General features: G+C 48.9%; 1 protein-coding gene and 1 long non-coding RNA gene across 5 annotated transcripts in view; one reads left to right on the forward strand and one right to left on the reverse strand.

Moving 5' to 3' along the window:
* The window catches only part of TCF20 (transcription factor 20), a 111,697-nt gene that overhangs the window by 87,212 nt on the left and 1,144 nt on the right, over window positions 1-23,341 (reverse strand). Inside the window, exon 1 of one of the 4 annotated variants that reach the window (XM_047865853.1) lies at window positions 16,967-17,266. The exons of the other annotated variants lie outside the window; for them this stretch is intronic. The gene's annotated coding sequence lies outside the window, so the exon portion shown is untranslated. Of the gene's footprint in view, window positions 1-16,966; window positions 17,267-23,341 lie in introns of those variants that run through there. 4 annotated transcript variants of the gene reach the window in all.
* LOC125169936 (uncharacterized) lies at window positions 20,395-21,833 on the forward strand. Its single transcript, XR_007153852.1, has 4 exons — window positions 20,395-20,499; window positions 20,609-20,726; window positions 21,270-21,394; window positions 21,769-21,833. It is a non-coding gene; the product is annotated as an uncharacterized LOC125169936 (long non-coding RNA).

The raw sequence follows: 23,341 nt of genomic DNA on the forward strand, positions 1-23,341 counted from the left end.
ATTAGAAAAAATTTAATTTAAAAAATAAAAACAGGGGCGCCTGGGTGGCTCAGTCGGTTGAGCGTCCGACTTTGGCTCAGGTCATGATCTCGCGGTCTGTGAGTTCGAGCCCCACGTCAGGCTCTGGGCTGATGGCTCAGAGCCTGGAGCCTGCTTCCAATTCTGTGTCTCCTTCTCTCTCTGCCCCTCCCCCATTCATGCTCTGTCTCAAAAATAAATAAATGTTAAAAAAAATTTTTTTAAATAAAAAATAAAAACAAATTGGAAAAATACGCGCTAAACTGTAAGAACGGTGATCTCTGGAGAGTAAGGTTATACACCTCTGTATTGTTTTTATGCCATAAGCACACACTAATTTCATAATAAAAAGATACATTTCAATAAAAGAAAGTTGTGGGGTTTTTTTGAAGTTTATTTATATTGACAGAAAGAGACAATGAGCGGGGGAGGGGCAAAGAGAGAAGAGCCAAACAGGCTTCGCTGACAGCACAAAGCCCCACCCCTGGCTCAATCCCACAAACCGTGAGATCATGACCTGAGCTATAATCAAGGGCTGATGCTCAACCAACTGAGCCACCCGTGCGGCCCAATAAAAGACAGCTCTAAAAGTTAAACTAAAATACGATGCTAACATTCTTGACATTTTTTTCTCTAACGTATATAATTATTTCCATGTATAACTATTTCAACAAAAGTAACGATTTTCATATGACCATTTCATCTCTAGGAAGAGCGGGATTTTTTTCAAATTTGTAATGTAGTAGAGTCAAATCTTATTCTTAAAAGAAAATAAAATATTATGAGGTATGCATTTAAATAAAATATTAATAAGCTGAATCAGGTCAGCAAGAGAAACAATACACTGGCTTACAGAACTAAGTCTGAATATTTATAGATGAAAAGAGACAATATTTCCCATTTTCCCGTTCTCAAATGATTTAATTTAGAATGAACTAAAATAGAAAACATTAGTCTCCTCCTCCTTAGGAACTTATTATCACCTAGTAATTTGCTAATGAAATCAGATATATGACTTCTACATGGTTGATGCTGAAGCTTTACATTAGCAGAGACATCTCCAGAGTTGTATCACCACTGGGCTCCTGGAAGAGATTTCCTAACCACTCATTCACTGAGGGAACTTCTATGGCAGATACAGGCAGACCAGTATCAAATATTAAGAATACTGGCAAAAAAAACAAAACAAAGGGAAACAGAGATGATGCCTGGTCTGTTAAGAAGGATTCCATAAATATATAATCTCAACTACTATAGTTAGAAGTCATTTCCAATTCTCTTTTGTTTTTTAGATATTAGTGTTTTATTTTTTGTTTATTTTTTTAAGTTTTTATTTTATTTAAATGTTTGTTTATTTTTGACAGAGAGAGACAGAGCATGAGTGGGGGAGGGGCAGAGAGACAGGGAGACAGAATCTGAAGCAGGCTCCAGGCTCTGAGCTGTCAGCACAGAGCCCGACGCCGAAGTCGGACGCTCAACCAACTGAGCCACCCAGGCGCCCCTTAAGTTTTTATTTTAAATCCAGTTAGTTAATGCACAGTGTCATACTAGTTTCAGGTATGCAATACAGTGAGTGATTCAGCACTTCTAATTCTTTTTTTTAAATTTTTTTAATGTTTATTCATTTTTGAGAGACAGAGAGAGACAGACCATGAGTGGGGAAGGGGCAGAGAGAGAAGGAGACATAGAATCTGACGCAGGCTCCAGGCTCCGAGCTGTCAGCACAGAGCCCTACATGGGGCTTGAACTCACAAACCATGAGATCATGACCTGAGCCGAAGTCGGATGCTCAACTGACTGAGCCACCCAGGTGCCCCCTAATTCTCTTTAATAATATTTCCAAGGTTTACATCTTCAACACAGGCATATGAAAAGCCAAACGCATCAACAAAAGAAATCACATTTACATAAATAGATTGCTAAAATCTTAAAACCTAATATTTTGATTTTGAAAATAAGTTGCTGATTTTTTTTAAATCCCAAAAACAGTAGACTGAGCTGGCATCCTCTGAAAGCTGAGCAAGGTAAGTTCAATAAGAACAAGCAAGCAATAAATTCACGGAACTCATTAATTCAGAAAGGGATCGCGAACGGTGAGTCAAAGGGAGAAAAAAAACTGAAGTCTCCACGGTATATTCCCTTGAGGGCTGGCAGCAAAATTTATTTATTAATCTACACAAAGACTATTTGCTGAGCACTAACTACATACCAAGCACTGTTCTGGGCACTGGGGATATGATTCAGAGTAGAAAGTCCCTGCCTTCACACAAATGATGTTCTAACAAGCAGGTCCCCAGGTGGCAATTCTTGGGTTCCATGCTGCTCTTTTTCTACAATCCAAACCCACACTCCTCTTCAAAGGGGTCATAAACTTATTCTGCAAGAGTTTTCTTCCAGTTCATTTAAACACAGAATTGCACTGTGTACGGGTTAAGGGCACAGAGTCCAGAGACAGGATGCTCGGTTCCAAATCCTGGCTTTCCTACTTTTTATTTATTTAAAAAAAAAATTTTATGTTTATTTTTGAGAGACAGAGAGAGAGAGAGAGAGAGAGAGGGAGGGAGAAAGGGACAGAGGGTGTAGGGGACTGTGAGACAGGGAGACACAGAATCCAAAGCAGGCTCCAGGCTCTGAGATGTCAGCACAGAGCCCAACATGAGGCTCCAACCCACGAACCCTGAGATCATGACCTGAATTGAAGTCAAATGCTCAACTGACTGAGCCACCCAGGAGCCCCGTGGCTCTGCTACTTTTTAGATGAAACCTTGGAGGAAATAGCTCAACCTCTCTATTACAGTTTCCTCATCTAAACAACGGAGATAATAATACTACCTCAAAGAATTTTTGTAAGAATTAAGCAAGTTACTATTTTTCAAGTGTTTAGAACATCTGGCACTTAGAATTTATTATTTATATAAAGTATTTATGTTAGTTTTTATTTAGTATTATTTATTCCAGTTTTTGGTAAATAGAATATCCTTGTCGATCTGTTCTAGAATCAAAGTGGACTGATGCCAAAATTTCCTGTAAATCCATTTATTTCAACCAGTTGCTAAATTTTACAGATCTTTCTCATGCATACTAGAGCCTTGGGAAAACCTGAACAGAAGACGCACAGATGATCAATTCATTAGCCCTCCCATCTCCTTCCCACTTGTCTCTCAATAGCACACCTCTCTTCACAAAACCTTGTTCCATTTATGAGAATCCAGTGCCCTGGGCCAGACTCAAGTCCCATCACCAAGGGCCTCACTCTCAGCCCACAGCCCCTTCTGACATCCCTTCTCTGTAATCTCCAGGCTTCCTAAGATCCTGCGCTTTTCCATGTAATATGCCACATACTTGCAAGCCTTGGTTCTTGAAGGACCTCCCCTTGGAATGCTCCTCTCCATCCTTCTGGGTCCTGCTCATATGTGTCCCTTCCTCTATATCCTTCTCTGATATTCTTCCCATATTTAAGCAGAAGTAAAGCCTCCCATTAGTTCTCTCCTAGAACTCTGGCTACACCACTATTTTAGCTGTATAGATCCCACATAGCTTTATAAGTGGGAAGCTTCCATGTCTGACTCTGCTATAGACATGGCATTCCAGGGGAAAGGAAGAGGTCTTATTTGTTTTGCATTTCTGGTTCCTAGCATGGCAATCTTGGCTGAAGTGAAGTAGGAATTTTCTTTTTCTTGTATTTTCTCTGATGGTTCATTCCTATAGGCTTCATTTGACCTGTGTCTCTGTGTCCCTTATTTTTAGGGATAGTCAACTTTCAGCACTCTGCTAGCCAATGTTAAAAAAAAAAAAAAAAAAAGTTAATGTTTTTTTTTAGAAAGAAACATTTAATAAATGCTGCAGGCTGCAATGTCCTTCTTTCCAACTCAAATTTCTCCTATTCAATATGTAAGAACGTAAATCTGGTCCCACAAAGACTTCTACTAAAAGATGAAAATTCTACTCCCATTATGTTTAATCTTATATATCCACCAGGAAAAAAACAAAACAAGAGGCACTGAAGTCGATGCAATGTGTACATTTGTGCTTATGTCTGTTCACTATTGTGCAGGTACCTGTACATCTGTTTAGGTTCATCTACCCTGAGTACGTTGAGTTTACAGGAACCATTTGGCAGAAATCTTGACAGCATGTTCGCTACACCTCTGCCATCAAGTAGGGATTATTGGACACAAGGAAGTCTATTCCACTTGTTCTAAAACTCTCCAGGAGGAACTCCCAGGGTTCCTTACAAGGCAGGGAGTTATCCGGTCTGTTCACCTAAGCCACTCATACTCCATCTGACCTCATTTGCTATTGTTTGTTTTCCTTCTCAGAGTTGAGAAACAGTTGACCACCACTCTTTAACACACCCTAAAACCTTCATTAACTCACTGTTTAGAATACTTGATCAGGGGGCGCCTGGGTGGCTCAGTCGGTTAAGCGTCCGGCTTCGGCTTGGGTCATGATCTCGCTGTTCGTAGGTTCGAGCCCCGCATCAGGCTCTGTGCTGACAGCTCAGAGCCTGGAGCCTGCTTCCGATTCTGTGTCTCCCCCTCTCTCTCCCCCTCCCTTGCTCATGCTCTGTCTCTATCTCTCAAGAATAAATAAACTTAAAAAAAAAATTAAAAAAAATACTTTGATCAGGCTAAATTAACTCCGTTATTTGGATGATATATTCTCTGATTTTTTCCCCATTATTTTTTCATTTTTTATTTTTTTATTTTTATTTTTTTTTAATTTTTTTTTTTTTCCAACGTTTATTTATTTTTGGGACAGAGAGAGACAGAGCATGAACGGGGGAGGGGCAGAGAGAGGGAGACACAGAATCGGAAACAGGCTCCAGGCTCTGAGCCATCAGCCCAGAGCCTGACGCGGGGCTCGAACTCCCGGACCGCGAGATCGTGACCTGGCTGAAGTCGGACGCTTAACCGACTGCGCCACCCAGGCGCCCCCATTTTTTATTTTTTAATTGGAGAGAGAGTGTGTGCAAGTGTGCAGGGGGAAGAGAGGCAGATGGAGAGAAAGAATCTTAAGCAGGCTCCTCACTCAGCACAGAGCCTGGTACGGGGCTTGATCCCACAACCCTAGGATCATGACCTGAGACGAAATCAAGAGTTGGTCACTCAACAAACTGAGCCACCCAGGCCCTCCTTCCCCATTCTTAAACCATTTTAGTTACTCTTAGGAATACTTTTCAAGTTTTCTACAAGGAATCCAAATTTAACATTACTTTAATACCTACTCTGCAAAAGAGATATGAAGAAATTAAGATTATCAAGGCACGGTGGCCACCTAAGAATACACAATTTTGTGGTGAAACAGACACATTCTGCATCAACTGTAGTAGACATACATTAACTGTAACATATGGATAAAGACAGGGGAGGATAAAGACAGGGTGTTCCAGAGCACAGCCTCAAAGGCAAAGCCAGCACATTCACTCTCAATGCACTGACAAGGCAAAATGCCAGATGCTGGGGTTATAAAATAAAACAAAACACAGCCTTGACTGCAAGGATCTTACCACCTGGTACAGTGGTGTTCAAGAACATTTTGCAGTTTTTCCCGCAAAAATCTTGCACCGACACCCCAAAGTTAAGAGAGCATGGACAAGTGTTGCTGAGACTGAACTGGGGAGAGGTGAGTCTCACTCTTCTGCCCCAGTCAGGCCACCTGGGCCCCAGCCACCTCTGCAAACCTGGGGCAGCCCAGCTCCAAGGGATTCTGAGTGCCCCCACCTAACCCTGCTGCTTCAACAGAGCACTTAGAACACTGCCACCTACCTAACCATGAATGCTGCGTGAGTACTGGTTAAATAAAATATGAGAGGTCTGGAATAATTTACAAGTTACTGGTCTAGTGAATGGGAATGGCAGAGGCATAAGGGGAAGGAGTGGGATCACCAGACACAAGGCAGGAAAAGCTGAGTCCAAGTCACTGGAATGTGAAACCAGACAGAGAACTGGAAAGGTCTGATCAGTTTCTCTCAAATCCCAGGAGGCAGAAAGCTCATCTTAACTACTTTCTACTTCCCCCTGTGATTCCCGTTTCCTCTGTTAGCTCTATCTGCCTGCCACGGCAGTTTCCTCAAATCTTTCCTGCGCTCTTTAAGCTTCCAACTCCCCACCTCACTCCTGTCCCCCAGCAGGATCTTCAGAGAACACACAGAAAAGTGCTCCTTACCTTCCAGCCTTCATGCCCATCAGTTTCCTGCCCACACACCTCTGCTCTCCTCCGGGAGGTACTATTCTTACCATCGAAACAATGCCCCAGGATCACAGTGGGCTCCGAGTTCTCCAGGAAGGTCCCCAGTCCAGCAAGCCCTCCTGCATCTTCAACACTGTCCAGTGATGCTCCTTCCCACCTCCATCTACGCTTGCTCAAGGTTCTCATACATGTTAAAGAATGTCTTCTCTGGACCTCAGATTCCCTCTGCAGCTATTTTTCACTTTCCTGTAATAGCCAAATTTTAGGAAGATTTGGCCCCAAACTTACCCTGCCCCTTCACCTCACTTTCTCATGAACACACAACAAGCTGGCTTCACTTATCCTCTCCCCTCCCAACTGACACTCGGTGACCTTGGCTGCCACCTCTGATCTGAAACACTTTCTGTTTTCGTGCCATGCTCTTTGGGTTTTCCTCCAAACCAGTCCGGTGGCATCCTCTCTGCTCTTGAAACAGTGCTCTACTCCCTTAAATGTTCACATTCCTCTGAGTTTTGTTCTCCGAGCATTTGTCACTATTAGCAGTGATGAGGGGGTGGGGGTGTGCTCCTAAAACTACAAAACCTCCTACATAAGGGCTGAGCCCTATAAAGTCCTCATTACTGGTGGGAGATGCTTACCACCCAGGCAGGGAAAAAGCAACCACTTCTCTGCCTCTACATACCCACACCCTTGACCACTTGAGAGCAATCTCATCTGTTCCTGGGCTGGACCACAAGTGCTAACCTCTGAGTCTTAGTCTATAGACCAGTTCCTTCTCCTAAATGTCAGATCCATGCCTCAAACACTTGATGCTCTCCTCAAACTTAAGACCAAAACGAAATTCATCACTTTATACCCTGGCCCAATCTTCTTTCCTCCATGATTTTTCATTTCAACGAATGGTGCCACCATCACCTAGTTTCCAAGGCCAAAGTCTTCACTCTCCTTGGCCCCTTTTTCTGCCTCACAGGCCGACCTCCTAAACAATCTTCTCTCACTACCACCACCCCAAAACCTTCTCTTAGTCAATACTTCTGGCCCACATGGGCCAAATACCACTGCAGACACAAAGAATACAGCAGTGAACAAATCAAGCTTAATCCCAGTGGGAGGAGACAGGCAAACAAATAAATAAAAGGCCAAAATAATTTCAGACTTGATCAAGCTGGGTGATGTGATGGGACACAACTTTAGACAGAGACAGAGAAAATCTCCTAGAAAAGGAAACCTTTAAACTGAACCTGAAAGACATACAAGTATCACACAGATCTGTGAGGTGGCGAGCTCCCACCAGACGGAGGAGCCAAGTGTAAAGGTCCTAAGGCAGAAATGAACTTCAGGTGTTCAGAATGGGGGGGGGGGGGGGGGGGATCAACGAGGCTGGAATTTAGAGAGTAAGGAGGTGGCCACAGCAGATGGGCTCACAGGGAGACAGGGGTCAGACAGGCCCTAGCTGGCCACCATGAAAGCAATGGAAAGCTACTGGAGGATTGTAGGAAGACAACTGACATAACCCAACTTGAATTTTTAAAGGTCACTTTAGCTGATAAGTGGAAAAAATGGTTTGGGAGGAGGCCAAAAATAGGGGGTTAGAACAGCAGTCAGGAGGCTAAAATACAGTCCAGACAAGAGGAGATAGTGCTTGAGATAGGAGAAAACAAATTCAGGATATTTTTTGGACATACAGTGAACAGAACTTGCTGGGACATTAAATGTTGAGAGTGGGGGACAGGGGAAGGAATCTAGGACAATTCCTAGGTTGTTTGTAGGTATAATTTACACACAGTAAAATTACATACAGTATATGGATTCAATCAGATTTGATGACTGCCTATCAAGACTCAGAATATTTCCATCACTCTACAAAGTTCTCTCCTGTCCCCTCCCAGTCAATCCCCTTCCACTCAAGAAGCAACCACTTGGGGCGCCTGGGTGGCGCAGTCGGTTAAGCGTCCGACTTCAGCCAGGTCACGATCTCGCGGTCCGCGAGTTCGAGCCCCGCGTCAGGCTCTGGGCTGATGGCTCAGAGCCTGGAGCCTGTTTCCGATTCTGTGTCTCCCTCTCTCTCTGCCCCTCCCCCGTTCATGCTCTGTCTCTCTCTGTCCCAAAAATAAATAAACGTTGAAAAAAAATTTTTTTCAAAAAAAAAAAAAAAGAAGCAACCACTGATCTGATTTCTAGTATCACAGACCACTTTTGCCTGTTCAAGAAGGTCTTATAAGTGGAATCATCCATTATGTATTTTTTTGTGCCTGGTTTTTCACTCAGCATTAATACCTGTGAGACTCACCCTTACTACGTGTCTCGGTAGTTTGTTCCTTTTTACTGCTGAGCGTCCACTGCATGAAAGTAACAGTTTGTTTATCCATTCTCCCACTGATGGACAGCTGGACTACTACAGTTTCTGGTTACCATGAATAAAGCTGCTTCACATTAACATTCTTGTATAAGGCTTATCTGTGAACATGTATTTGCATTTCTCTTGGATAAAGACCTAGAAATGGAACTGCTTGGTCACAGGGTAGCCATACATTCAGCTTCTGAAGAAACTTCCAAAGGGTTTTCTAAAGTGGTGGCATCAGTTTATATTCTCATCAGCATTAGATGTGCCTTGCGGCCGCCTGACTCCTAGTGTTCTGCTCGAAGAGGTGGAGTTCTAGGCCACAACCAAACTCTCGGTCTGTCAGCTCTTCAAACACATTTCTGTATCTCTTTGCTAGACCTTTATAGATGGACTCTAAGGACACTTTTCCTCCTTATTCCATCATCCCCTTCGCTGCCTGTCTCATGCTATTTATTCATTCAACAAATATCCTGAAGGGTGAGAAAAAGGCTGGCCTGGCCAGAGCGTTCGAGGCAGAGCAAGTGGCATATGAAGAGGTCCCTCAGGTGGTAAAGAGCTGGGTGCCTTCGGGAGACTTGGAAGTGAATGCGGCTGGGGGACAGCAAGGAGGGGAGGTCAGGGAGGCGGGCGGGGCCCAGGGTACCGAGGGCCTTGTGAGAAAGGGGAAGGAGCTGGGACTGTCTTCCGAGCGCTAGGAGAAACCGTGACGCTTTTAAGTGGAGGAAAGACAGGCAACCCTTGGCCATTCCAGGCAAAGTAGAGGAGACACGAACAGGACTGGAAATGGAGAGGCCACGCTGAGAGGCAATCAGTGTGTGCCAGGTAGGAGATGATGGCGGCTCAGAAGGCAGTGGCAGGAGAGCAGACAGACTCCAGTCACGGTACAGAAACGGCACTGACTTGGCGATGGGGGACACGTAGAGGGTGGTGAGAGACAGGGAGGTCGCTAACCCGGGAAGATGAGGGGCCGGTAAAGCCACTTACTGAGAAGGGGACAGATGAAGGAAAAAGAGCTTTCAAGGAATACGTGTTCAGTTTTGGACTTGGGAAGCTCAAGTTACCGATAACATAGACAAGCAGTGGTGTCAAGCCGGAGCTGGAGGGTCCAGGAGAGACCTGGCTGAACTTATCAATCGGCTCGTGGATGACCATGAGCACCTGGGGATATCTGAGAGCACCCAGGGAGAAGGCACACCAAAATACGAGGCTGCAGACAACACCGACAGTCAAGCAGAAGGAGGGAGCCGCAGAGTGGGAAGGAACAGATGAGAGAAAAGCGGGTGGATGAGGAAGTAAGTGGTCCTCTTCCGAGAAGCTGCTTCTGACCTTTCAAGTTAGGGTTACACATCTTGGTAGAGCCCCTTGTACTCCCTTCATCAGAGCACATCTGACACCCCTGCTTCTGTGCCTTCTCTGCCAGGCGGTGTCTGAGACAGGGGAGTGTAGTCTGAACCGGATACACTCAGTAGGAACCAGCCCTGCTCTAGTCCGGCGTCTTGACACAGCACGACGTTGGTGTAACGGACCGCTACCATCCGCTGAGTAGCATCTATAGATCGTACACCCCACCGTACACTTTGTCTATTTTCATTCCTTTTCCCAATAGCTCCGAGAAAGTATATTTCCATTTTACAGATGAAGAAACTGTGGCTAGGGCAAAATGCCCAAAGTTACCGCTGGTAAGTGACGGAGCCAGAGGGAAGACACACATCCTCTGTCACGTGCTCTGCTGCCTCCATAAAGTGCCCATCGTGTGGACTCTTTACAGCAGGAGTGCCCTCTCACATTCCTGCCAAAGGTATACAAAGCTGCCCCCAGGTCACTGGCCCACCAGAGCGCTAAGTCAGGGAGATGCCAGGGAAGAATCCCTGCTCGTCAGGCACACAGAATAATCTCCAGGCTCCCAGAGGGTGCTTCTGAATGTAGAAGCAAAATCTCCCATGACACCAGGGTCTCAAGGTGAAAAAACAAAAAAACAAAAAAACAAAAAAAAAAAAACAGGACTCCTAGGGCTTTTTAACTCTTTAATTTTAGAACTTAATTTAGCCACATTTCAGAAATTTCCCACTACTTCTATTTTTTTTTAATTTTTTTAATGTTTTTTTTTGTTTTTTTTTTAATTTATTTTTGAAGGAGAGAGACAGAGCATGAGCAGGGGAGGGGCAGAGAGAGAGGGAGACACAGAATCTGAAACAGGCTCCAAGCTCCGAGCTGTCAGCACAGAGCCCGACACAGGGCTCGAACCCAGGTCACGCAGGTCACGAACCGCGAGATCATGACCTGAGCCCAAGTCGGACGGTCAACCTACTGAGCCACCCAGGCGCCCCTCACTACTTCTAAAGGGCCTTACTCTAACTTCACAACTAATGCAGAACGTGGTGGCATCCTTTCCAGACCAAGACATGATCAGGATGAGATTATGTCTCGGTGGAGCCTGAGAAACCAATACTATGTATTTGTGTGAAAACTAACGATGGTACGTACGGTATTCTTTATTTTCCATACTCTGCTTTTGAGATAAATGTACTGTCTTTGCCCTGACTTCTTAAATTCGGAACTACACAGGTTTTTTCCTAAGTGGGTACAATAATACCCAGAGGCTTCCTTTCTTTATCCACTCAGGAGCAACTGTTAACTATCAACCCTCTGGTGAGGGCATGGGCTACGGGGGAAAGAACACTAGCTTAGCTGGCAAAGAACAGGGTCGCAGCCTTGACTCTGTCCGTGTAAAGCATCAGCATCTCTCCAGAGCTATAAAGCCAAAGAGCTAGACTAGCTAATGTCTTAGGATTCTTTCAGGTCTCTATAGAATTCTACAATTAGAGAGCGTAGAAAGGGTGAGTGAAGGTACTAGGACGCGGCAGGCTAGCTGGGAAAGGCTGGCAGGACGAACCCTTCAGGCTACGATTAAGTTAACAGCCAGTCTGAACTGCACTCTTTCCTTCCCTGCCAGCGCTCCCCCCCACTCCCCCCACAAACTGTGAGCTATCCTTGTCACCCTCAACAGCCCCCAACCCAAGTTCCACTCAGTCACTTGGGATTCTCCATTTGTTGTAATACCTGGCAAAGTACCCTGTATACAGATGTCACTAATATTTGCTGGCTTCATTGGAAGCTTTAACAAAATATGATGATTACAACACCCCAATCCAATTTCCCAACAAAGAAACATAAACACAACTAAAGGATGTTTCTAATAATGCCTAGCACTCATCAATATAACACATCTCTACTTTTTTTTTTTTTTAATCAGAACAACTACCCTTTACAAAGGGTGATCACTTCTTTCTTTCCTGCCCCTTACAGGATACCACTAATGATCCATCCTAAGTTCTTTTGAGCCAAGTCCCCATTCACAAGCACGAAGATATAAACAGAGGAAAGAGTTCCACCAACCCACTTCTATTCTTTGGATTAACGTCTCAAGATGCTCAGGGCTAAAGCAAATTATTTACTTTGTTTAATGCCATTTTCATCCATCCCACAGATCAAGTCCGACTGCCCTGCTGGCAAAAAAGGCTTCAGAAGAGGGGACATCTTCTACTCTCACTAGCATACCCTGAGTCACTATCATGTCTTTTTGTTCTCTTCGTAGCTATCACCTCCAGACATTCTTATTTAGTCAATGTTTACAGCCCAACTTCAGAGCAGTTTCCTTTTCTATTTTGCCCGCCACTGCATCCCCCATGCTTAGAAAAGTGTCTATAAATACCTGTTAATGAAAACTGGAACATACACAGAGGGCTTCAGTCCTCATTCAGGAATGTGATGTTCAAACATGGAAACCACCTTCCCATCGGGCTGGCATTCAAGTGTTCCAATGAACTTTCACTCTTTCCTACAGGACAGCTCTCATGTGCACATGACAATAAGGATATTTTCCCCTATAGCTAATGTTTTCTCTTTCTTAACTTCCCCACAATGAAGCATCAGATAACAAGCCACAGATAAACCAATAAGTCACTTTTTAGTTGATCTTCCTGCTGGGTTTCACACATTACCTACAAAGCAAACACAGCTCTAACGCAGAAAGTACTGATTGTGTTTGTCACCATGAGAACCTTTTCACCCATACTGCAGGCATCACAGGTATTAAGAGGACTTTAAGCAGCCTAAGTAATAATAAAAAAGCCATCCAGTCTAAGTACAATGTAACCAAATTATGCTCTATGAAAGCCTTGACTTCCTTATATTTCAAATGTGTAACTTTGGTGTACGGTTATACTCCAACATAAATAGGGTTTTTACCGTTTTGCTTTATTTTGTTACTTTTACCTCCACAAAAAGAAAATGAACACACCAGAGTCAGAAACGCCAGACAGATCTAATGAGCACTAAGGTGCCTTGAATACAAGCACCCATGAGGAAGAGTGCTTAAGGCATATGGGGGACTGTCTTTTGTAACTGTATCTTTTGAGTCCCATCTGGTCAAACAGAGCGGTCACCACATAGTATGATTCCTGTGCGGTAGCACAGACCGGAAAAGAGACAGCCCCTTACCTGTGATATCATTCTTTGAGCTGATACAAGACGTTTCCAGCTCAAGACAGAATGGCAGAATTGGGAATGAAAGAGAGACTTTTTTTTCTAACGTTTGAGAAAGAGAGTGCGAGAGCGGGAGGTACAGCAAAAGAGGGGGACAGAGGATCTGAAGCGGGCTCTGAGCTGACAGCAGCCAACCAGACACAGGGCTAGAACTCATGAACCATGAGATCATGACCTGAGCCGAAGTCAGACGCTCAACCGAGTCACCCAGGTGCCCAGAAAAAGAAATTTTTTACATTCTATCTCAGGTACACTAATAAAATTGACTAGGTATAGGGAAAGTGAAAGTTTACAAAACTCCCAGGGGGTCACTAAACCAGAGTCTGGTTTGGTGGCATGGTTGCAAAAATCATGCTTTCCACTACTCTGCCCAAGCCCAGATTTCCATTTTGTTATAACTTAAAAAAATAAATAAATAAAAAATAAATAGGGGTACCTGGGTGTCTCAGTCAACTGAGCATCTGACTTCAGCTCAGGTCGTGATCTTGTGGTTCATGGGTTTGAGCCCCACGTTGGGCTCGCTGCTGTCAGCCTGTCAGCACTTGAGCCTGCTTTGGATCCTCTGTCCCCCTCTCTCTCTGCCCCTCCCCGGCTTGTGCTCTCTCGTGCTCTCTCTCAAAAAATAAATAAAACGTTAAACAAACAAAAGAATGGGCAAAGCATGAAGTATGGATTCCAAGGCCATTCCACCACCAGCTGATCTGTGCCTTGAGCAGGCAAGGAGCTGTAACAGATCTAGTAAAGGCTTTGGAGCCAAGGGGAGGACAGTCACATCCACTCTCTGGCCCTCACTAGCCGTGACCTCTCAGGAAAAAAAGAGAGCTCATTTACTTCTCAGGTCTGCTGGGTAGATTTTTACAAGACAAGTTAAAATACCTTGGACAGAACCTAGCACACTGGATTTTAAAAAAACAACAAAAAAGCCCACTCAAATGTTAGCGTCCTTTCCTATCCATATGAAGAGCAAGCTACACTCACCAGAAGTCCAAGTTTAATTTCTTGGTCTAGATAGACATGATTTCCATTCCATTCCATTCCATTTCATTTCATGAAATTAAAAAAAAAAAAAAAAGTATACCATTAAAAGGTTATGGAACCTGAAACCTATGTCTCCTAACATCCTGCTCCCTTGGCAACCTTCTCTCCCTCTCCCTCTCTCTCCCTCTCTCTCTCTCACACACACACACAAATTAACTCTACAGAATAAGAATTTTATAATAATCTTTTCCTTGTTAAGTGTAAGTTATAATGCAGAAGTAAACACATGTGAATATGAAAACTACTTATAACTTAAGTAGCCAGGATTTGTAAAATCCCACACCAAACCCAAGGTCATATTTCAAATACCAACACAAAATAAACTATTTATTTTGAGAAACTCCAAATAATCTGTGTAGCCATATAAAAGTGTCTGCCTATTGTGTGACAGGCCTGGTGTTAACACACGAGAAGAATTCTACCAGTCCATCTCCAGAGTCAACATTAGGAGCACACCTCCCAATGCTGAGAAGACCCTTCATGAATCTGTACAGACTGAATAAAAAAGTGACCGAGGACATATTACACCACATTAGGCATATGTCCTTCCAGCACACAGTACCAGAAATTTAAGACCAACAAGGCCAAGGCTGAGGATGGTTGAGAAGGGCTAAGTAGTCAAAAGCATGGCCTAAGGCTCTCACACACCATAAAATCAGTGAAACTAATTGGGGTTCTGCAGCATCTGAGAGGAAGCATCCGGCTACCATTAAGGAATAAATTGGGGGTGCAAATAATTAGTGCACCCCGAGGTGACAGTTAATCCCACGAGCACGCCATCTCACAGGAGGTATTAGGGAATTCCTCTTTATCCCTACTCGGAGGGTACTGAGGTTGGAAATTTCAAAAATTAGCCAAATGCCAAACATCCCATCAAAGAATTTCAAGTAAGGTCCCTCCACAATCCCCTGCAGAAACAGATCCTGGAATTCCTTCGAGCCAACCAACTTACACGGCCCCAAACACACCTGCATTCTCTACACTTCCAAGTAGTCAAACTTTCTCTGAAATCTTTCTCCTGATAACTTCTCTTTGCACAAAGACAAAAACACATAAGGCATCTTCAGCACAGACTATAATACGACACACTTTGAGAAGCACAGAACAGAATCTGAGGTTTGAAGAAAAATTATCATTGTAACCAAGTTTTATGCTCTGTTGCAGAAGGAAGAGGCTGGAAACTAAAAAGTGGGACAGGATCTTAAAGGCCAGGTAAGAAACATCCTGCATTTCTCAAGAAGGCTGCCTGTGACTTAAACAAAAGCACAAGATAGGAAACCAAAAACAAACCAAGAGGAAAAAAAAAAACACAACAACAACCCCAAAACAACAACAATAAATAAAACCCTACCCAAGGCCACCGTAGTGTTTGACCTGGAAGGGAGTCCTCATTTAACAGATAAGGAAATTGAAGGCTTGAGAGGATAGGTAACTCGGCCAGGGTTACAGTTTATTTGGGAGCAAAGCTGGAAGCAGATTCCTGGTCTCCCAGGTCGGACTTCTGAGCAGCTTCTTATTCCACCATGTAAGACGTTCCGCTGCCACCCTAAGTAAGATGTTTTACGAAAGTCTTCACTGAGGCTGTTAACATAAGGGTCCAATTATCATTCAAAGATCTGCCTGTTAGATAATAGCTCGAAAATTCCATCCATTTTACAGCAGTTACCAGAGTCATCTAATCTTGGAGGGGGAGAAAAAGCAAAGAGGAAAAGGGGGGGGGGGTAGTCCTAACGCTGATCTGTCCCCTAAGGGCAAACTCAAGGGACGCTTACAGACAGGCAGACAGCGCTAGCATCCACAACCACGAAAACAGACAATAATCCCCACCCACAGGCCCAGGAAAACGACCGCTCCTCGGCACCCCTCCCCACCCCCAACACACTGAATTCCACTCCCATCCCGGCGCAGGGGGGACATTCCACCTCCTGCCGCTGCCAGAGCGAGCTGGGCCGGATGGACCACTCTCCTTCCACCACCACTCCCCCGCCCCAAAAGAGACGAGGAGCTGCAGCCTCGGGCCCCCAAACGGGCGCTCGCTCGCACCCGGGACTACCGGATCAAACACCGGCCCCGCTCACCGCGGCGGGGGAGGCGGACAAAACCCCACGCAGGAAGTGTGTCCCGCGCTCCGCTCCCCGCCAACCCCCCCGCGCCGGGACCTTGCGCCCCGCCAGCCGGTACCTGTCCTCCGCCCCCAACAGGCGAGAAGCTGCTGCGTCCACATGGCTTCAGGTGTTCACATGGCAATAAACGGGCCCCCGTCCCTCCCGCGGCCGGGCGCGCTCCGACTCCCGGTGCCGCTCCCGTCCCAAGCCCAGCCCTCGCCCGCCGGCCTCGCCCCCAGCCGCCACCGAGAGGCGAGCGCCGCGGGACGCCGGGGGCTGCCAGGGGTCTCGGGGTGGGCGGCGCTGACCCCGCGAACCCCTGGGCGCCGCCCGCTCACACCCGCCGCCTTTGCACCCGAGGCCGCGACGGGCAGGTACCTTCCCGCGACACCCTCAGGCTAGGACTGGTGCCCAAGCCCCGCCGGACTCTCAGGCCAGACCCGAGACCCCTCAGCGCCCAGATGCCAGGCCGGGCCCCTGCCCCTCCGCACCCCAAGGCCAGGCCAGGCCAGGCCGCTCCTCTCTGCGCTCCTCGGTCGGGCCAGGCAGGGACATTCCCCTGAGCACCCGGTGCCCTGGCCTCGGGAGTCGAGGGGGCTCAGCACTCCCAGGTCGGCCGGGCCAGGACCTCTGCCCCCAGCCCCCGAGGCCGGACACCCCGGCCTGGCCCCAGCCCCTCAGCCCTGCCCCCTGCCCCTCCCCCTCAGGCCCAGGAGGCGGTTACCTGCGGGAGCCCCCCGCCCGGTCCCTCGGCCTCGGCCGGGGGCGGGAGGGGAGGGAGCGGCGGCGGCGGCGGCGGCGGCGGGCGGCGCTGCGCGAGGTGGGGGTGGGGGAGCCTCCGCCGCCTCCAGCTCGGGCGCCCGGGCCGGCGGCGGGGCGGGCCGGGGCCGTGGCCCCTCGAGCCTCGCTCCGGCCCGCGCGCTCGCTCCCCGGTCAGGCACGCCTCAGGGCGGGCTCCCCCGGCGGAGGCCGCGGCCGCCTCGCAGGGGCCGAAAGCGGCTCGGCTCCGGGTTTTTTCTCTCCATTCTCCCAACACACAGGAAATAACAGAGCGTCAGGTGACGGCGCGCGGCCAATGGGGAGGCTCCGGGCCGCGGCGCGCGGGCGGGCGGGAGGGCGCGCGGCGGGGCGGTGCGCGCGGCGGGGGCGGGGCGGCAGGGGGCGGGGCCGGCGGGTACGCGCGTGCCCACCCGCGTGCGGCGGCGCCGAGGCCTGCGCGCGTGGGGCCGGGGCCACAGACACCCCAGCCTGGCGGCTGGGGTCACGCGGGGTCCCCCGAGGCAGCAGCCCGGCGCCACGCGTGTAGCTCGCCGCTCGCACAGTGCCATCTTGGCCGGCGGCTCCGGGCCGTCCGGGGAGTGGCCGCGAGCCAACTTTCTGGGGAGTTGGTGGCCCGGAATCTCTCCCTGGGATTTCTGGAGTTCCCTAGAGCCTCCAACGCCTGAATCGCGCCTTTGGCATCCGAGGGAGCCCGCGTTGGCAAGGGCCTGGTCTCCTCCGGGCAACCTGCTTAGTGGGGCCGGGCACGGGGGCAGCTCCTGACCGCCAAGCGCCCTCGGCCCGGCAGGCCTGGTTCACTTGCCTCCTCCGCCCCTTAGCGCCGCGTGCCCTTGGATGAATGACTTAGGCTCTCTAGATAACAGATAACTTCCTCAGTTTCCTCCACAAAAAAAGCGAGGCGCTGGGAGGCCCACCAACCTCGCATGTAAAATACATACTCACCGAGTGCCAGTTCCCCTTCGCCTGTGGCGGCATTAAAACGCTGCAACGCCTGGCTGGCTGGACCCAGGGTCCAGAATTAATTTGGAGATAAGGTGGAGGATTTGCGGTGCCAAGGCCTCAGGCCGTTCCCAGTCTTCCTTTACAAACCTCATGTATGTTTTATGGAGCAAAGCAACGGCTTGGCTTTTTTTTTTTTTTTTTTTTTTTTTTTTTTTAAAGAAAATCTCAGTTGTAGAACCACCACTGAGATGTTTGTTTGTTCCCTGTGACCCACCGCTATCAAAAGAGAGGCGGCCAGTGGGGGTGAGATGTGTTTAGAGTGTTTGTGATCTTACTTCTGACTCACCCAGAGACCTGGCCAAATTCTCTTCTCACTCTGGGCCTCAGTTTCCCATTGGTATAATCAGAAGGAGGAGAGTTTGAACTAGATGTCCCTTATGTTGGCTGAAATTGCTGATTCTAAATTAAGCCCCCATCTGCCCTAGATGTTAGGGGAGTATGTGGCTTCCTTTCCTGAAGCAACCCAACTTGAAAGTAAATTGGAATTGGAAGAGCGCTTTGGGCAGCAGGTGGAGGCTGATAGGAACGAGGTGTGGCCTGGGACCCAGATTTCAGTATATCTGAGGTGCAAAGCTCCCCTGGGCCTGGACCTACCCTTTCACCTCTAGCCTCACCTAGCCAGAAATGTAAAACGTTTTGCCTTGCCTTGGGCCACCCAAGGAGGGACCGCGGCTGCAGCAACACCTGCCTCCCCAGTGAAGGGATCAGAGGCAGGGCCTCAGTTGGTTCTGGCACCCCTAGGAGGATGTGGTCGGGGAAGGCAGTGATTTCTCCTGGCTTCTGTCCAGTTTCACAAAGTGGGGGCTGGCTCCGATGTGGGTCAGGGCTATTCTTGGAGACTTGATTCCCCAACACCTCCTGCATGCCAAGCGGGGTGTCCGGCTCTTCTGGGACAGAGCTGAAGAGGCTGCTAGGCCCTGCCCTCTGGCTGTTCCATTGTTGTGCGAGTTTCATTTTCAAATTCTTTGGCACTAAGACTTACTTAGAAGATGAGTGCTGGCTTCTGCTTGGGTCAGGGCTGCAGAGGGAAAGGATGGGGGGACTCCCAGCACAGACCCATGTTTTCTGGACAACGTGGAAGGACGCAGGGGAGCTTTCTAAACACTGGGTGTTGGGGCACCCTCAGTTTCTTGAGAGAACTCATGAAGGGAAGCCCTTTTCCTTAGTCTCCTGCCCCATCACTCCTTCCTTCCCTTCCCCTCTTCCTCAGCTCACTCAGGTGCCCCCAGGGGACTAAAACATGAATGTATGGTGATGAACTGTGCAGAGAGCCTCATTCGGAAGGGAGGGAATGCAGATAGAGGACCTGAGTCCAGGATCTTGTTTGCTCCTGCCTCGAGTCCCATCCTGGGACGGACTCTCTAGCCCCCTCCCCACCCCCTTGGATCCTGCCAGAACACTGCCCAGCCAACCTCCACCTGGAAACTTCCCCAGTCCTAGGGCCAGGCCAGCCAGGACCTCTTCACCCCTGGTGGCCCGTCACTTTTCCTTTTAGAACCATTTGGAAAAAGAACGTGCGGGCATTATGGCCCACAGACACATAAGGGTTATTGCTCTTGGGCTGCGTGGCCTTAGACAAGCCACTTCACCTCTCTGAGCTCTGGTTTCCTCAGCTGTAAACTGGGGATAGTATGACCTCACTTATAAGGTATCATGGGAACCTAAAGAGATCTGCGTAAAGAAGTCAGTACAGGGCACCTGGGTGGCTCAGTCGGTTAACCATCCAACTCTTGGTTTTGGCTCAGGTCATGATCTCACGGTTTCTTGGGTTTGAGGCCCGCACCGGGCTCTGTGCTGACAGCGTGGAGCCTGCTTGGGATTCTGCCTCCCATTCTCTCTGCCCTTCCCCCACTCGCCCTGTCTCTGTCTGTCTCAAAATAAATAAATGTAAAGAGAGAGAGAGAGAGAGAGAGAGAGAGAGAGAGAGAGAGACAATTCAGTACAATACCAGGCACATATTAACTACAGTTCTATGATATGGCCACAATATGACACACGAGCAGACTGAGGCTCAGAAAGGGCAAGTGACTGCCCAAGACCCCACAGTGGCTGGAGCCCAATTACTGGGGATCTCCTCTTTGATCACGTTAGAGTACGTCTATTGTTCTCTCCTGTCTCATCTAGAGAATCATGTTTTTCCTACCACTTTAAGGAAAGGACAGTAGATCGTTGTTTGTTTTTTTTTTTTCCTCTTCTCTCCTAGTCTACTCAAAAAATACTTATTGAACTGAATCAGTGGTTTCAATTCCAGAAGCAGAATTAATCCTTTCCCTCCTCCTCCAGTGCAGAGATGGCTTTTGGAAACCCTGTGTCACTCCCTTTATTACAAACTCTTCTGCCCTCCTCCAGGCGCCTGGGCCACTCCGGGATTACAAATGGAGCCTTCTGCCTCTAGGTCACTGATTCCGCTACCATCTGTCAGCACGGATTGATTGAGGAGACTGGCCTGCTCGGCAGATCAGTGACTTGTGCGAAGTGAGCCGGGTGTCAGTGCCTTCAGCGGCAGGCGGGTGGCCTTTCCCTCCCTCTCTGGCTCTGAGGCACACGTGTACCACCCTCACCTTTATCCTTCACCGGTCCCCAGCTCTCCTTCCTCTCTGGAGGTCCCTCCTGCTAACTCTAGCACACCAAGTGGGAAGCCTGGAATGCCGGCTCACGGACCTCCAGGAGACAGCAGTTTGCAAAAGCCTCGGGTTAACAGAGTGAGAAACCCCCCACAGCGTCCTGCAAGGGGGGGGGGGGGGGCGGTCCCAAGCCAGGCACAAAACAGCAGGAGTGGACGGATCCTTTGTGGACATGGCTTCATTGCACACAGAGCAGTTGGCTGTGTGCTAGGCTGTTAAGTCCTGATGGAGGGAGGGAGGGGCTCAGACACAGCAAGTCCTTCTGGGACAAGGGCAGGGCAGGCTCTAAGGCTAAGGGGATAGGAAAAGCTCCAAACGGGCCCAGGGCATACGAACACACATCAGTGTGTGCGCGGCCACCTGCTGTTCCCAGGAGGGCCTTGCCCGGGGCAGGCACAAGGGAAGGAGCAAGGAGGATGCAGAGGTGGGCGAGGGTGGATTCCTACAGGGCCTTGGCGTGAACTTGCTTCACAGGGTCTCACGGTGACTGACCTCTGCTTAGGAGGTGCACTCCTCAATCCTCCCCTCCACCCCAGCCCTCCAGGATCAAAGCTGTGGCCCCCTCCTCAGCTCCCACTGGTCGCGTGGCGCCGTTTGTGACTGTATCCATCTCTCCCACAGGGCTGTGCGTATCTGCAGGGCAGGGACAGCCTATGCAGGGCAGGGCACCATATCTATAAAAATGGTAACGATAATCACAGCCCAGAGGGACCCAAGCTTAGTGGGAACAGGCACTGTGAGTTCAGGTTGGTATTGTTATCACCACCATTACAGAGAGGGCCAGAGAGAGTCACTGGTCCCAAGTCACATAGCTTAGAAGAGGCCGAGCTGGGATAGGAACCCAGGTCTTTAGAGGCTGCACTCTTAACCACCAAGCTTCCCAGCATTTGAAAAACACTGGACGGGTGCAGACTCAGTTGTAGAGTCCCAAAGTCTACAGGCGGACAGGGAAAGAGATGTGAGAGGGTCTACCGGGTCAGCACCAGTCTTTCCCCATAGTGACACGCCAAAGCCCCGGAGACGGGACAGTCTGCAGGCGACGGGCTCTCAGACCCCACACCCAGAAGATCGCGGCCCGCCCAAGTAGCAGCTGCTGTGCAGCAACTCCCTCCTCCCACAGGTGAGCAGAGAGAAAACACCGGAGGAGACACAGCTGTGCCACTGGAGGCCCCCTGCAGCCGGGCCACAGGGGAGATCACCCCTCCCACTTGGCACTTCTTTCCCTAGTGGCTCCGCTCTCCCTGGGCAGCCCCTGGCATGACGGCCTAGCACAGGTCACTGAACTAGGGGCCCAGCCTGGTCTCAACAACGTACGTCCTTCAGCAAATCATCCAATGGCTCAGAATCTCCATCTCCCCCTCTGGAAATCGGAATGGGTGGGAGGAGGGGCTGAGTGGTCTGCCTGCCTCCGGGGAGTCGGGTCCCTTTACCTGGGCAACCCCATTCACTCCTCCAAACAGCCTTATGAGGCAGGGACTGTTATCTTCATTGTACAGAGCAGGAAATGGACACGCAGAGATGCTAAGAGATTTGCCTGCGGTCACACAGCTAGCAAGCGACAGAGCTGGAATCTGAACTCAGCCTTCTGCCTCCCCTGAGTCACTTCCAGCACCACAAAGAGTTAAAGCAAGATGAAATGATCTAGCAGCGGTAGTGACACAAGTGTTCTAAGCACTGCACCTGCATTAACTTGCTTAACCCTTACAACAGCCCTACGGTGTGGATACTGTCACCTTGTTTGGCAGATGAGGAAACTGAGGCACACAGCAGCTAGGAAGGGGCAGGGCTGGAATCAACGCAGGCAGGTTGGGCCGCAGAGCCCCTGCAACTGCTTTATCACATGGTGACAATAGGGAGGTTCCTTTCCGTTGGGATTATTTCTGCTTGAAAAGCTCAAGACTTTTAGCCTCATCACTGCTGGGCTCCACAGGAAGGCAGTGCCACATGCTGAGGCATGCTGGGAAAGGACTTTGTTCCATCCTGTTTTGTTGACATGCTCTTCATTTTAAGCCTGAAGCCCAAGCTTGCTGCAAAGAATTCAAACTGCGGAGAAAAACGCAGCCATGATACGGCCACGACTTCCTGAGCCCCCAGTGTTCGCTGTGCTTGGGGCTCTGTGTGTGTCCTCACGTTTAACCTTCACCATGCCCGAACAGCCCCCACCTCACAGCTGAAGAAACTGAAGCCCAGAGTTGCTAACAAGATGCCCAAAGGCACACAGCCTCCAAGCGGAAGATCTGGGACTTGAGAGTCCTGGCTCTTCTGACCACGTGGGCTGTGCCCCCATGGGAGCAAGGAGGTGCTGTCTTGTTTGCTGGGCTTTGACAGAAATGCTTCTATTCATCTCCTGGCACAGGCCAGTCCCCTCCGTGTCACAATCCCTTGGCCACTGGGAAGGCACCAGGACACAGGTGTAGGGAGACATAGCTAGGTGCTGCCTTCTGGGTTGGGGAAGCTGAGAAAACGTGGACCTGGACGCACCCCTACCCTGCCCCGTCTCCATCTCTCCCTCCAGTGACTCGGGGATGACTGGCCTGCAACCAGGAGGATTGTCTTCTGGAAGCAGTGATGTCGTGTGAGGTTCCCTGTCTCTGCCCTGCGCTCCCTGCTGGTTCTGGAGGACGAGGGACAAGGCACGTGTGTGGTTCCGGAGAAACGGAAAACAGCAGTCGATGGTTTCTCCCAACTCCCAA

Source organism: Prionailurus viverrinus, chromosome B4 (genome assembly GCF_022837055.1).
Source record: "Prionailurus viverrinus isolate Anna chromosome B4, UM_Priviv_1.0, whole genome shotgun sequence".
NCBI classification, from domain to species: domain Eukaryota; kingdom Metazoa; phylum Chordata; class Mammalia; order Carnivora; family Felidae; genus Prionailurus; species Prionailurus viverrinus.